Raw genomic sequence first — 17,024 nt, 5'->3', positions numbered from 1 at the left:
TAGGTAAGTTTAGGTGATGAGTGTCCATGTCCTAGAGAAAAGAATAGGAAACAAAGCTGATGACAGACTTTCAGTGGAAGAAGGGGAGAATTGCTAGGAAAATGGTGTTTATAATATTTCATTAAGGTGAAGAAGTTAAATGGACATTTCACAGAAGACGTCTAAGGATATATGAGTATTTGCACTCCATCAATCAGGGACTATAAAGGAAATAAAGGAGCAGAGGAAATAGGGAGGTGTAAGTACAGAGTCTGAACTAAAAGACATAGACATCTGGGGAAATGTTTCGCATCTTAGCCAGCAGGTTGGGAACGGGGACAAAGATAATGGATAAATTGGAAATAGAAGCCAATAACACTGGCACATGTAGAGTACCTTTCATGTGTCCAGTGCACCTGTGTTAAGGTCATTCATCAGGAGTGCTCACAATAGTCATACATGTTTGCTTTTATCAACCAAAAAGACACACAAACCTGAAGCTCACAATGCTTAAGTTATTTTCCCAAAGTCACATACATAGTGAATGGAAGCCCAGAGACTCATCGCCGATGACTGGCGCCAGCAATGTGTTCCTTTCTTTGGTGACACAGGAAAGGAACTTGTGGGTGACTAGCCAGAGTGACTTCTAAATGTGGAAATGATATTTCTATGTTGAACCAATAATACAAATTTTATAATACATGTTTAACTTTTATCCAACCATTTGGAGCAAATCAATCTAGTTTAACTATGTAGTTACTGGACAAATAGGTTTGTAATAATGTATTTTCTTTGTCTCTTGTGAAGGGAGAAAACAAAACATTTCTGAAAATGATAGTTATCCCCATGTTTTTTTTTTCTTTGTTGTTATAACAACATCACAGTCTTCTCTTTACTTCACCTCTTCTTCCTTTCCATATTACTAGTGACCCAAAAAGTCAATATTACATTAAGTTAATTACTATTCAGCTTTGTATTTCAATAATTATACAAAAAAGTCCTTTCTATAAAATTGTCAACTACTTAATAATCATGATAAATCCAATTTTCAAAATTTGTTTGCACTATTAAAATGGATATAGCATTCACAATGCCTCATCAAAAACACTGACTCTTAGAAAAGTGGATTATAATGCTGTATTTGAATCAAAATCACCTGGAAAGTATGTTGACAAGCATATATCTGGGTGTGTCTTCAGAGTTCCTGAATCAGTAGGACCTGGGTAGGAATTTGCATTTCTAACAAGTTTTCAAGGAGATGCAAATGCTGCTGATCCGAGAGAACTCCACACCAAAGATCCCTGTTTTAGAAGGACTACTGTTCCTATATTTGGAGTCACTACAATCAAAAAACAATTTAAGAACTTATCCTTTTTAACCTGAGGTCCATTTCCAGCTTCTCAGTTGGGACTCAGACTTTCGTCTTAATAAACATAGTTGGTGCTTACACAAGGTCTTTCAGCTGTTAACAGGACCACTCTAATGTATTTGGATGGCATTTTGACAGCTAACAATTTGATTGAACTGTTTGAATAGACCTTTGGGTTAAGTGGACAGCCTGCTTAACACATCAAGGGCACAACCTTGTCTAGGGAGAGCCTCCTTTCCAACAGGATTCAAATACAACCAGCCGCCAAATTCCTCATTTCTGTGTAAAACTTCACTAGCCAGGCTTTATTGCAGGGATAAGCTTTTAGTTCCAAATTGCAATTTTCAAGCTGTCAAAGGAGAAGTAAACTTTACCAGCATTTGGGGATTGTAGTAAAATAGATTGTGCTGCGTGTTTGCTGTTTAGCATCATCCTGGCTTTTGCGTTTGTAAAATGGTGGTATAAATAACTTGCTCAAGGAAAAAAAAGAAACAAAACACATTTAATATGTACTAAGGGTCAGGATATATGAGAGCCAATGGGATACATGATATTATCAGGATCTTCTCAGAGTTTATCTTTTATGCCAAGAACATAACCTCCTTCATTTATATTCAAGATTAGCATCAATGTTGATAGCACAGTTCGGACATAATAGTTTTCACTCTCTTTTTAGAAATACATCCACAATTCTGCTAACCTTATGATCTGATGGATTTACACCCTTGAAATCTCAAATGTTTAATCCTACAAGGCTGTCATACTTTTCTTTCACTGTTATTAAACAATGAGAGGAAAACAAAAAAATACATTTTTTAATGCTACAACTATTTAATTTTTGAATAGTCTCTATAAGTTTTTATCAGGCTTAAAGAATGGAATCAGGTAATGATCTCATGGTTTGTGGGTTCGAGCCCCACATCAGGCTCTGGGCTGACAGCTCAGAGCCTGGAGCCTGTTCTAGATTCTGTGTCTCCCTCACTCTCTGCCCCTCCCCCACTTGTGCTCTCTCTTTCTCTCAAAAATAAATGAACATTAAACAATTTTAAAGAAGGTATTTAGCTTGGTTATATAAGTTAGGGATTTAGAGGGACATGTTTAGATAGAGGTCATCAGTCCCCCGGGTGGTTGTTAGCCTTATAGTCTAGTTGACAGGAAGGCCAATGAGGTGGATGGTAAAGATATCCTGGTCATGGCTGTATTTCATGGCCGTATTGGTTTTCCAGAGCTAAGCATCTCCCCTGAGGCTTCCTTGAGTTTTCTCAACATTGTTCAAGAACGAAAGAGGCGTCACACTGTTGGATCTGGATATCATGAAAATAAAGAGCTGAAAAATTTCCTGCTCAATCCTGGCACAAACCTAGAAACGGAGGTGCAAGAGGCTGAAGGGAGAGCATGGGTACTCGTGGCACCACTGCCAGGCCCTCTGCTGCATAATCAGGAGTGAAAAGGGAGTCACAGTCTTGAAACCTCTAGGTGTAATTTTCTCCTGTTAATCTCAAGCACAGCAAGCAGCACAGAATCTCAGGTCTCCCATCATAGCCTGGTAACAGGAGAGAGAGAGAGAGTTGTTTTTTTTTTTTGTTAAATGTTTATTTATTTTGAGAGAGAGAGACAGAGAGCAAGCAGGGGAAGGGCAGGAAGAGGGAGACAGAGAATCCCAAGCAGGGTGCACACTATCAGACTAGAACCTGACGTGGGGTTCAAACCTACCAACTGTGAGATCGTGGTCTGAGCTGAAATCAAGAGTTGGATGCTTAACTGACTGAGACACCCAGATGCCTCAGGAGAGAGACAATTGTGATCAACTAAAACAGAAAAGGCAATCAAACAAATAGGTTTTTGAAGAAAGATGGCAAAGTCACTTTTGGACTTGTTATGAAGGATCTGAGAGGAGATCTCCCCAAAGCAGTTGTGTATACGTGACTGCAGTGTGGGAGAGAGGTCCCCAATGGAAACATGAATTTGGAAACTGACAAGATACAGATGGTATTTTATGCCATGGGAAAGGATGAGGTCACCAAGAGGATGAGTGCAGAAGAACAAAGGAAGAGCAAGTTTGAGCCTTGGGGCCCTCAACATGGAGAAATCAGGGAGAAGCGAAGGAACCTGCATGAAAATCTGAGAGGGAGGCTACGTACAGCTCAAGTGTTGGCACTTGACTCTGTTGCATCCATGGAAAGGTAGACCAGATCCCGGCACTTTTGTGCTTCCACTCTGTAGAGGTTCTCCCATCACTCAGAGTAAAAGTCTCAGAGGACAAAGAGGTCTGCAGGACCACCAGTACATACAGACCCCACTGACCCTCTTTTCTGCTCTCACCTTCACCTCCTCAATGTTTCTTTACATATTTGATAATAGTGCCTGACTTCTAGCTTTGTCCTCCTCTGCCTGTGCTCCTCTTTGATGTCCAGTGCACTTGGCAACTTCCTTCTCTTTCCAGTTTGTTCATGGAAAAACACTGCTCTAGCATCCCTGTTTAATACCACAAGTTGCACCCAAACCATATCCCATCACCCCAATGTCCCTATTATCTTCTGCTACATTTTATTTACATCCACTATATTGATCACCCATTAACATCCTATTTATCTTTTTGTTGTGTTCATTGTTCATTGTCAGTCTCCCCTCAAAAAAACCTAAGCAATTTGAGACAGAGGAAAGGAATTTCTCTTTCTGTATATGAGTACGTCTACTTTACATGCCTTGAAAAATTTGTCACTATGTTTGTCACTGAATTTGGGGGCCTTAAACTCATTTTACATAACACTTTTTTCAGAGTTTGGTAGAGTTTTTTTCAGAAGTGGTAATGTTAAGCAGATCTGTAACAAGATAATAGATGGCAAGCAGATAAGACTGATCCTGAGTTGGCATTCAATACATGTTAATTTCCTTCCATGCCCCTGTTTTCTTGGCAGAGAGAAAATACCTGTAAGTCTAATGTTATATAACAGAATATAATATATTTTATAAATAGAATCTTTCAGTCACCTTTATTCTTTAGGTCACTTTGTTAAAATTCAGTATCATGTCTTCAGGAATATATTTTGAGATCTACCTAGGCTGATGCGTGTGTACACATATATCCACACACACCCTACAATATCATAGCATCCTCTTTATACAAAAGTAGTACATACATTTTTATTCATCATTCTACCTAGAACTATATCTTGCACAAAACAGGCCATGACTAAATTAGTGCTGAAATTCAGCTATAATTTATGTCTATGAAAAAATCAAATTCTTTCTTGATATTCTCCTGTAGTTCAGTAAATTGAGATTATCTCAATGTTCAACCCCTTAGAGTAGAGGTATAGACTGTTAAAACACCATAAGATGTGTTTGAAGAATTAATGCTCATGTTTAAAACTTCAAATAGTGTTTACCTTGCTCGTGCTTTTATGTATTTTTGGGATAACTGTGAGCAACAATGCAATAAAGACTTTCGGTTAAATTACTAAATAGTTTGAAATATATCTATGGGTAAAATCATAAATGGAAGTTCTTATATTTTTGACTCATTGCTACTAGTTGCTACTAACTGAATTAATTTCAACAGGATTGCCTAGGAGCATATGTTATAATTTTAGATACCCAGATTCTATCCCAGCTTCATCAAATCAGGGTCTCTGAATATTTGGCCCAGAAAACTACGTGGTAAATAAGCTTCCATGATAATTCAATAGCCACTCAATTGTAAGAGAATACGATAAATATAATCTAAGAAAATGCAACATATTAAGAGAAATAAAAACATTTCAAACTCTTGGCTTAAGTATATGAAGGGTCAGAATTCAGTTATATTGAGAAACTGAATTTATGCTCATATCCAATCATCTCTTTTAGAAGAAAACAACATAAACACTAAGTATTTTTCATGTGTTTTTTTTTTTTTTTGGCTGCTTTTCAAATTCACTTGATGTTAATTAATGTGAAGCTGTTTAAAAAATTTTTTTTAAACTATTAATGTGATTCACAGCTTTTCTTCCAATTTCTAAAAGTATGCTGTATTTTTCCTTGATGCTTAATTTTCAGGTACTCTACAAAGAACAAAAAGAATTCTAATAATAATAATAAAAATATTAGAACTCTGCTTGCTAAACATCATCAGGCATGAAAGAACGAGTCAATGTTAAAATTCTACCTCTAGCACAGATAATTCTAGCCACGTGGAACCTTTTCTTGAATCTTCTTTCTTTTAATAATTTTGTACAAACAGTACATTTTAGAAATACATGTTGACTTCTTCAAATGCAATATGGTAGATTCACTGAGAGTTCACTATGTTTCTCATCAACAATTCCCTGATGCCTAGTCTAAAAACTGTCATAAATATATAAACAAACAAACAAATAAACATTTGTGGGTCAGACTGTGCTCAGAAGACACCTATATTGGTTTCTCTGGCTCTCTGCTTTATTTTCATAGTATTTAAAAGACATGTTCTTTTTTCCCCTAACTTACATAAGGTTGCAGTGGCATTTTATTTAACATTTTGTTCATTCTGTCTTATTTGCCTTTTAGAAAATCAAAACTTGGGGTGCCTGGGTGGTTTAGTCCGTTGAGCCTCCGACTTCGGCTCAGGTCGTGATCTCGCAGTCTGTGAGTTCCAGCCCCGCGTCAGGCTCTGTGCTGACCGCTCAGAGCCTGGAGCCTGCTTCGGATTCTGGGTCTCCCTCTCTCTGACCCTCCTGTCTCAAAGACCCTCTCTCAGAGACCCTCTCTGTCTCAAAAATAAATAAAGGTTAAATTTTTTTTTTAAAAAGAAAATCAAAACTCAAAAAAAAAAAAAAACCAACCAACAAAGAAAACACTATTGATGTTTTAAAAGTACAATATAAAACGTTGCCTGGCCTTTTATACCTATATTACATGGATGCACGAACTGAAGACACATCAAGCTGTATGCTTGTGGTTAGTGCACTGTTAAGTTTAAATGGTTCAACAATTAACTACCCACTCTTACTGTTAATCAAAACACCCCATCAATAATAAATGCTTTAAATGAATAAGTGTTTATTATTTATTTAAAAGGTGCTAATTTACAGATAATGTTGCAAATGTGAAAGTTTGTCAACCTTAAATCGTAGCTGAAAACTTCTGTTCTGATATTTAAAAATGGGGTTAGCTATTACTGCTACTGTTAAAGACAGTTTAGTCTCAAAACATAGTATTTATTAGTACTGCCCTCCATTTACAATTTAGCATCAAATTTAGAATTATATCAATAACAGTTTTGTTAGGACATTACAATTTATGTAGACATGTATGTATATGTATATATATAGGCATGTATGTAGTAACAGCAAGTTATCTGTTACTTTGACATCATTGAGCAAGAGTTAAAAATAGGAGGTCATCAGTAAAAAATGAAATAAAAAATTAATAATAAATAAAAAGTAAATAAATGAAACATAATAAATTGTTTCATGGTTGCCTTCAAATGGACTGCAACGTGCCGAAACTCTTCTGACTTTATTCTGTACACATTCTTTGTCTATGCTTTTTTATTTCTAATTTTCTTATCCCTCTTGACCTAGTTGACAAAATGCCTCCTTCTCAATTCAGAATAAGCTATTAGCTGATAAAAAAAAATAAATAAAGTTTCCATATCACAGGATTAGGCAAAGTTTTATGCAAGATTAATTGTAGTTACTGTCATCAAATATCGCATCTGACAGGTCCCAGAGCTGGCTCTCTGAATTTAATGAGAAGGGTTCTCCAGTCTTTTATTGCAATTCATCGTGTATTCTATTTCTTTTAAAAAATATGATACCATACCTGTTGTTTCACTGTGTCTGGGTTTGTTTGGATGACTAATTTATTTTTGAAGTTAAACAAAAGTTATAATGATAGAAATCAAGAATGTTTTCTATATAAAACAAATATGTCTAAAGGTAAATAAGATATAACTGTATACGTGCAATATAATGTTCTGTCCAAAGCAGGAGCAACCTGAAGGCACTACAGGAGGCATTTTCCCAGGAAGAGCATTGCATGTCAGTGCAAATCAGGTCAGTTGCCAGCACAGCACGAATTAACCTGCAGGAACCTCCCAGGCACCAGAATATTTCAGACCAGTTCAGTGTGTGTTGTATGTGTTCTGTAGTTCTATATATTACCCCAAGTGGAAAGAAAAGTATTTCCTCCTCACTTCTGTAGTTTCATGAATCAGCTGGGTTCTGGTGGCAGTGATATATATTTTTTTTAAGAACAAATGTAAGCCTTTTTTTTTTCTTTTCTTAAAAAATATTTTCTTGAGGTAATTGTAAGTAATATCCTGGCAGATTCATTATAGCAGTCTACTTTCCATACCTATTTCTCTGTGTCATTTTTTCTTTAGATTTTTTTTCCTAGACAACACTGTAACCATATGTTACAAATACATAGCAGCACAGTACAAAGACAACAGTTGCAGGCATTTTTACATTTGTGGAGAGAGAGCTGATTATTATAAGATGGGCCATGAGAGAAATGAGAATAAAACAACCAAAAAAAGTGAGGGAGGTGGGCACGGAACAAAGTCTCCCACTGAATATTTGTTGGGTCATTCATAGCTTTAGCACAAGGACACAGCATGTGCTTAGTGTATATGGATAAGTCTAACATATTTATTAATTGTCTATTTCTGACATAACATATTACCACAAACTTCGTGGCTTAGTATAACACAACTTTATTATCTTACATTTGGGGAGGTCAGCAACACAAAATTGGTATCATTGGGTTAAAACCAAGGGACTGGCAGGGCTGCATTTGGGGGTGCTAGGGAAGAACCTATTTCCTTGACTTTTCTAGATTCTAGATATTCCCCCTCATTCCTTGACTTGTGGTGTCTTTTCATCTTAAAAGGAACCAGTCGCTAATGACAACAATACTCTGAATCTAGGTCACAGTGGGTCCACTCAGATAATTCAGAATATTTTCCATGTCTTAAAATTAGGCAATTGCTAAACTTAGTCAATAAGTAAGCTAAATCCCTCCTTGCGGTGTAAAATAACATATTCACAGATTGCTGGAATTAGGATAGTGATATCTTTGGGGAACAAGTATTCTACCTATTCTCTCATGTCAGTAATATTAGTAACCTCTAAATGTAGTCTTTTTTTTTAACGTTTATTTATTTTTGAGACAGAGAGAGACAGAGCATGAACGGGGGAGGGTCAGAGAGAGGGAGACACAGAATCTGAAATAGGCTTCAGGCTCTGAGCTGTCAGCACAGAGCCCGACGCGGGGCTCGAACTCACGGACCGTGAGATCATGACCTGAGCCAAAGTCAGCCGCTTAACCGACTGAGCCACCCAGGCGCCCCTAAATGTAGTCTTATATTCATATTAATTCATATAGTATCCATATAAAATCGAATATCAACAGGGCTGTGGCTTAAAATTGGCAGGCTGGTGTATGAATGTATGTCTCACCTTCTCATTCTCCAGCAAGAACAATTCTCTTTGAGCTCTCAGAAGACAAAATAGTTATAAATAAACACTGGAGACTCATTATCAGATGACAAATGCTTGGGAGACTCCTAAGGAAATGCTCTAGTTATATTTTCTGAGAACTACCGGGAGTCTCACATCAAAGACCTTAGACCTTAATCTCTTTCTCCAACTCATGTATTTATCACACACTCTCATTGAAACTGCCATCATGAAATGTGAGTTTGATCATATTGTACCCATCTTAGTATGTATTCTAGGATTTTCATGGCTAATGCAGCTTTCAAGCTTGCTGCCCCACCCCCATGTTCCTACTATGCTGTTTGTGTTCTTGTACAGTTCACGCTTTTCCAAGCTTTTTGCTGTTGTCTTGCTCAGTTTATCTGTCTTCTCCTTTACAGAGCTCATTGTTTTCCTATTAAGCACATAGGTGGTGCTTAATAAAAGAAAATAACCTTGAGAAGCCACTTTACTCTTTTATTTTTTTGTAAAAAGGAAGTCAAGTCTTTACAATGTTTACAGGTATATTTAAACCCACTTTAAGAATCATTAAAGAGGCACCTGGGTGGCTCAGCTGGTTAACCATCTGACCTTGGCTCAGGTCATGATCTCATAGCTTGTGGGTTTGACCCCATGTCAGGTTCTGTGCTCACAGCTCTGAGCCTGGAGCCTGCTTTGGATTCTATGTCTCTGGCTCTCTCTGCACCTCCCCCACTTGTGCGTTCTCTCTCTCTCAAAAATAAATAAACATTAATTAAAAAAAAAAAAGAATCAGTAAAAATATCAGGGTGAGAGCATCTTGGGTAATATTAACTATTAATATAGAAGAAAAATGTGGAAAAAAAGATAATTACAAAACGCTTATTCCAGTATAGACATAATTTTCACTACATTTTTCTACATGTATGGGTGCCAATATACTACAAATAGAATACTATTTATAATAGCATTATAAATATTTAGTATATTTAGTATTTAGTATATTATTTAGTGTACTAAAATTCTTATTAAAGTATACAGGTCCTAGAAAAGGTTTCAAATGAAAACTATTCTTGGTTGTGTTTTCCCCTCCGTATCCTAGAAAGGCTATATGTTCAGTCACAATTCTGAGACAGCACTGTTCAGATTGCTACTTAAGAGAGAGCTGAAATACATAATTGTAGATACCTTTCAGGAAACAATTTCACTTAAATCTGTTTCTGAACAAAAGTCTTTTGATTTAGAACTTTTACTTTGTAAGGAGTATACATATTTACTTCAAATTATATTTAAAAACTTAGTATGTGGCAGTGAGAAAGAATGAAATATGGCCCTTTGTAGCAACGTGGATGGAACTGGAGAGTGTGATGCTAAGTGAAATAAACCATACAGAGAAAGACAGATACCATATGGTTTCACTCTTATGTGGATCCTGAGAAACTTAACAGAAACCCATGGGGGAGGGGAAGGAAAAAATAAAGAGGTTAGAGTGGGAGAGAGCCAAAGCATAAGAGACTCTTAAAAACTGAGAACAAACTGAGGGTTGGTGGGGGGTGGGAGGGAGGGGAGGGTGGGTGATGGGCATTGAGGAGGGCACCTTTTGGGATGAGCACTGGGTGTTGTATGGAAACCAATTTGATAATAAATTTCATATATTGAAAAAAAACAAACAAACTTAGGCACATCAGACCATTTGGAGAGCTTAAATTATATAAATACTTTATATAACATACTACATATATATATAATAATATATATATATAATATATATATATATATATACGTTCCAATGAATTCTCCATGAAATGTATTTTTATTTAATAGCTTAATTCTCCTTATTATAAACAAGTATAATTTTAATCGTAGATTTAAAAACTTTTAATTAAAAATATTTACTGATGAATCAACTCTTTAAAAGAGATCTCATAGAAGTCCACAAAATAATGGATTAATATCTATTAATATTCTAATGTGCATGTCACAAGGAAATACCAAAAAAAAATCTAGTTGTTCACTTTATGACCCAATGTACTTTTCATGTTTTTGTTTTTTTTTTTAATTTTTTTTTCAACATTTATTTATTTTTGGGACAGAGAGAGACAGAGCATGAATGGGGGAGGGGCAGAGAGAGAGGGAGACACAGAATCGGAAACAGGCCCCAGGCTCCGAGCCATCAGCCCAGAGCCTGACGCGGGGCTCGAACTCACGGACCGCGAGATCGTGACCTGGCTGAAGTCGGACGCTTAACCGACTGCGCCACCCAGGCGCCCCATCATGTTTTTAGGTTATAATAAGTGAAAACCCTTCCCTTCATGGGATATAATTTCTCAGATACTGACAGTCTTGAAATTATTTGAGAAATCATGACCTGTACCTTTGGCAATTATAGCTAAACCTAAGACACCTTCCTTTTACAGAAAAACAGCCTCTTTCAGATTTTATATCAGCTGATAAGAATTAGGTCAAATTATATGAAACTACAGGAATGATTTTATAAGGAGAAAAAGGATTGCTTTCATGAATCCACATCCAGACCTTGAAGTAATAAGAATTTTATTAAATAAAGACAAATTTCCAATAGTATTTCATTTGAGAAAATTATATTTCAGAAATGTAATTTTCGATTATTTAATTATCATTTCCTTTCTAGAAATCTTTCTGGGTATAAATCTATAATCCAACATAAAATGAATATATTACAGTATCTTATTAAGATCATCAAAAGAAGACTGTTCTGCATGGTGTTCTAGAACCTAGGTCAGTGCTTCTCAATGTGTTTGTTAGACTTGTGAACTTTCTGTAAACTTTTAGTTACCACAATGTGACAACATGACCAGTTGCGCCAGAATATAAACTGATTATGCCACTACATATGCTTCTGGTAGACTGATTCTAAAGATTCGTGCAACAATATTTCACATCACAAATGGTGCTTCTCAGTGTGGCCTTGCCACTTCCCCATTGAGAAGTCATGTCATTTTCTCCGCCCCTTAGATCTGGGCTGGCCCTGTTGATCCATTCTGAGCAACAGACAGTGGTGGATGTCATTCCCTATCACAATGGAGTCCAGGACTTAAAAAAATCTGAAACTTCAGACTTAGACTCTTGGAAGGGCCCTTCCCTGAAGCAACTGGAACACAAGAAGTCTAAAGACCCTAACACTATACAATACTGTGGGGGAACAAAAGGTCACTAAAGCCACAGTGGTGGCAAAGAAGAGGAGATAAGAAAAGAGAAGAGGGGATAAAGGTGGAGAGGAGGGACAAAAAGGAGAGAGATGAGAAAAGATAAGGGAGGAGAGGAAAGAAGACAGTGGAGAGAAGGGAAATGAGGACAGGGGAGGAGAGAGGCAAAGAGCCTGAGGGAGGGAGGTGGGGAAAAGAGAGAAGGGGATAGGGGAGGGGAGGGGAGAAGGGGTGAGGAGAAGGGATTATCTGAATTAGAAGGGATTATCTGTTTCTGCTACCAGAACTGTAAGATCATCTATGGATCAATGGACTTTGATCAATGCCAGCAGGGAGTAGGTGCTCAAAATTATCTTGTGAATGAATAAGTGGATGAATGAATGAATGAATGAATCAGTGAAGCTGATGTTAAATTTAAGAATCCTTTTTTTTTAATTTTTATTATTATTTTTTAACGTTTATTTATTTTTGAGACACAAAGAGACAGAGCATGAACAGGGGAGGGGCAGGGAGAGAAGGAGACACAGAATCTGAAGCAGGCTCAAGGCTCCGAGCCATCAGCCCAGAGCCCGACGCAGGGCTCGAACTCATGGACCGCAAGATCGTGACCTGAGTTGAAGTTGGACGCTTAACTGACTGAGCCACCCAGGCGCCCCAAGAATCCCTGTCTTAAATTTAGCTAATTATATTAGCTCATTCAGTTTAATAATGATAAAAATAAACATCTAGCAACATAGTTTTTAAAGTTAAAAATCTCATTTACATTCAGATTCTTAGGTAAGTCAGATGACGTGATTATTATTCTACAGAAGTAGAAAGTGAAAATCAGATTTTATGACATGCACAATTTCAGTCATCTAGAAAAGATATGGAACTTAACAGTTTTCCCAGCAATAACACATTAAAACCAACCAAAATCACAACAGAGAAAATCTCCCCATTTCTGAAGGACATACTCTACATTACATACTTCATTTTTATATTCTCAAAACCCCATAAGGTAAGGATTATCAGCCTCATTGTTTCCCCTAATTTAGAGTGTATCATATTAATGTTCAGGTATTTTAAGTAACACTCAAACAGTGAGAAGCCAAGACTTAATCACACACTGTCTGATTCATAACCAGTTAGTCCTCTCATTCCCAGCATCCTGTTTCTAAAGTCTCTGTCATTTCCAATATGATGTCACACCTCAGCTCAATACCATCTCCAAACTCAAAGTGAGAATAAATAAGTATTGTGATAGCTCTGTTTGAGTCTAATCTCATAGCATTCTTACCAAGTGAGAAGCAATACGGCAGGGATGGAATATGTAGGCCTCCTCTCCACTTACTTAATAAATTGTGTGTTGGGGTCATATGGGGGGGATTGTGTTTCTTTGCTAGCCTTTGCTTTAAGTTTGCTTTTATGAACAACAAAGGAATCTAGTGATTTACCTGTTTTTTCTTTCCCATAATGGTAATATAAACAAAACAAAATAGCAACTGAATTTATGCAAATATTTTTTCAAAAATTTTATTTATTTTTGAGGGAGAGATAGAGCATGAGTTGGGGAGGGGCAAAGACAGAGGAGGACACAGAATCTGAAGCAGGCTCCAGGCTCTGAGCTGTCAGCACAGAGCCTGACATGGGGCTCGAACTCATGGACTGTGAGATCATGACCTGAGCCAAAGTTGGGTGTTTTACCACCTCAGCCACCCAGGATCCCCTGAACTTATCCAAATATTGATTGAAACCATTTTCTCTTCTGAGTCACCAATGAAAGGGTGAAGGCGTCATGATTTATTTATTCGGTTAAATTTTTGGCTTCCTTTAATATGTTCAATATTGACACTTTGATATATCTATTGAAGATATAATCTAATTTTTGAATTTCTTATTGAGGAATCTCCTAGAAACTGGATATCCCTTTCAAAATCTTTTTACTGAGCAACCAAAGGATGCTATGGCATGGTTAGTGACACATAATTTCTCTGGAGATTTTCTTTGGATCACTGCTTCTTTGGCCATTTGTTTGATTTTGTGCCCAACAGTTGAGTTGTAGAATTGGAATTTTGGGGAGACTGGGTGGCTCAGTTGGTTAGGCATCTCACTTTTGATTTTGGCTCAGGTCATAATCTCATGGTTCATGACATTGAGCCCCATGTCCGGCTCCAAGCTGACAGCATAGAGCCTGCTTCAGATTCTCTCTCTCCCTCTCTCTCTTCCCCTTCTCTGCTTGCATATGTGCATTCTCTCTCGCTCTCTCTCTCTCTCTTTCTCTCAAAATAAATAAATACACATTAAAAAAAAACTTTAGAATTAGCATTCTGAAAACAAAGCTCTTTCTTAGGTATCATACTGACAGTATTGCCAGATGTATGGTAGCCGCATTGATCTCTGTCCACACCAAGTGCTATACTGAGTTTATTGCCTTCCTTCCGCTATGAGTGACAGCTAAAGTTACAGAAAAAGTACACACTCGTCATCACCATGTAAAAAGAAATTTTCCCCCTAGAAGCTATTAGGAACCTATTTTTTTTTTTCATTTATATTTGTCATCAGGACAATTATAATGTAAACTCTTTCCTTTCCTGGCTGCAGGACTCAAGGGATAGATATGCTAGAAATCAATATGCTATAACAAAGAGTTATTGTCATCAATAATCCCCATGGAGAAGCATCTTTATGAGCCACACCAACTTGCCAGCCTCACTGCTCATAGGGTCCCCTGTGTGCCTCTGATTTTCCTTCTAGGATTTTATTACTACTTTTGTGTTCCTAACAAGTCATGAGAAATTATTATTTCTCTAACCTAAAGCTATTCTGCTCTACACAATTTACACCACTAGAGTGATTTTTCATAATCATATTTAAAGTAATTTGTGTCATTAAGTTCATTATCAGATACAAAGATAGATAAATTAGTAACCAAATCCTTGATTTTAATATCTTCTTTCAGCAAAAATGAAAAATTACCAGAAAATTCACAGTTATTGTGTGGGAGTTGAAGTAAATGAGTAGTTGGTATTAATTTTAAAAAGATACAGATAGGTCAAACATTCAAAAAACTTATTTTATGGCAACCCATTCAAACTAACCTGGGACAGTTTCAGAGGTAATTTGATATCATAAAACATGTGAGACAAACTGAGAAAATAGACTGTGTATAGGTAGTTGGGGTGGAGAGATGGAATAATATTACATCATAAGCCTTCAATATGTTCTTTTTTATTTGAAAGTTAAACTTCATTTGGAAAGGCTGAAATAACTATATGCTAATTTGAACAGCTAGGTTGTATGAGAAATGGCTTAAAACTTCCTTTTTGATATCCTCTGAGAGTTGGAATCCGTTATAATTGTCTTTCTTCATTTGGAAAAAAAATTTAACTGCTTTTCAACAAGTGATTATTTCTCTTTCTCTTTTTGTCTAGAAATCCTAAGCTTCCTCAGACAATTCCTTTTGTAACAAACTTTCCTCCTCTCTCCAGCCAGTTCCAGTGAGTTCACCTTTACAGGATCTAGGAATAGGACAGAAGGTATATCCTTGAAAATTTCTTCACTGGGACTTCAACATGTTCTTAACATTTAGACAAAAGCTAGTGTATATTACTATATACATGAACATATATGTATACATACATGCATATAGACAGTAGTCATTTTTTGAAGTTTTTTCTTAAAGGTGGAACATGTCTAATTTTTTTTAACATTTATTTATTTTTCAGAGACAGAAAGAGACAAAGCATGAGCAGAGAGGGGCAGAGAGAGAAAGGGAGCACAAAATCTGAAGCAGGCTCCAGCCTCCGAGCTGTCAGCACAGAGCTGGATGCGGGGCTTGAATCCACGAACTATAAGATCATGACCTGATCCTATACCAGCCACTTAACTGACTGAACAAACTAGGCATCCCTAGACATTACTCATTGTAATGAAGAATTAATTTTCAGTAAAAATATAACTTAATTTTACCATATTTCATATTTATTGCTGACAATGTCATATTTATTGCTGATGCAAACCACATGGCAACTTTGTCACTAATCTAAAAATATATACCTGGGTACAGCTACTGGTATTTCAACCTTCAGGCTTGGCAGACACTAATTCCATTATAATCTAATACTACGTCAACTCTGGCAAATATACCATTAACCTATAATAATCACAACTGATTTACCCAATTTCAAACATAAAACTACTACAAATATAATGTGTAGAAAATATGATTTCATGTTCTTGTCTTCACATTAAATACATCCACAGAGCCTTAAAGCATATTGAGTTATATTTAGGTTAAAGGATTAACTATTAGGGAAGATGGCGGCGTAGGAGGAAGCTGGGCTCACCACGCGTCCTGCTGATCACTTAGATTCCACCTACACCTGCCTAAATAACCCAGAAAACCGCCAGAGGATTAGCAGAACGGAGTCGCTGGAGCCAAGCGCAGACTAGAGGCCCACGGAAGAGGGTAGGAAGGGCGGCGAGGCGGTGCGCGCTCCACGGACTGGCGGGAGGGAGCCAGGGCGGAGGGGCGGCTCGCAGGCCAAGCAGAGCCCCCGAGTCTGGCTTGCAAAAAGCCGAGGGGCCTGATGGACTGTGTTCCGACAGCAAGCTCCACTTAGCGGCTGGGAGGTCATAAGTTAACAGCTCTGCTCAGAAAGCGGGAAGGCTGCAGGACAAAGGGAAGGAGAGCTGCTGAGCCCCCGGACGACAGAGCTCAGTTTGGTGGGGAACAAAGGCGCTCACCAGTGCCATCTCCCCCGCCCATCCCCCAGCCAAAATCCCAAAGAGAACCAGTTCCTGCTAGGGAACTTGCTCGCTCCGCGCAAACACCCAACTCTGCGCTTCTGCGGAGCCAAACCTCCGGCAGCGGATCTGACTCCCTCCTACTGCCACAGGGCCCCTCCTGAAGTGGATCACCTAAGGAGAAGCAAGCTAAGCCTGCCCCTCCTGCCCCTGTGCACCTTGCCTACCCACCCCAGCTAAGACGCCAGATCCCCAGCATCACAAGCCTGGCAGTGTGCAAGTAGCCCAGACAGGCCACCCCACCCCACAGTGAATCCCGCCCCTAGGAGAGGGGAAGAGAAG

At 37.7% G+C, this 17,024-nt stretch overlaps 1 non-coding gene across 1 annotated transcript; it reads right to left on the bottom strand.

Annotated features, from left to right (window-relative positions):
- Window positions 1-15,377: 15,377 nt before the first annotated feature.
- LOC121040031 (small nucleolar RNA SNORD22) lies at window positions 15,378-15,501 on the bottom strand. Its single transcript, XR_005795101.1, has one exon. It is a non-coding gene; the product is annotated as a small nucleolar RNA SNORD22 (small nucleolar RNA).
- Window positions 15,502-17,024: the final 1,523 nt, after the last annotated feature.

Source organism: Herpailurus yagouaroundi, unplaced genomic scaffold (assembly GCF_014898765.1).
Source record: "Herpailurus yagouaroundi ecotype Mexico unplaced genomic scaffold, PumYag 181, whole genome shotgun sequence".
Lineage (NCBI taxonomy): Eukaryota > Metazoa > Chordata > Mammalia > Carnivora > Felidae > Herpailurus > Herpailurus yagouaroundi.
The sequence above is the reverse complement of the archived record's forward strand: the minus strand, read 5'-3'. Positions and strand labels throughout refer to the sequence as shown.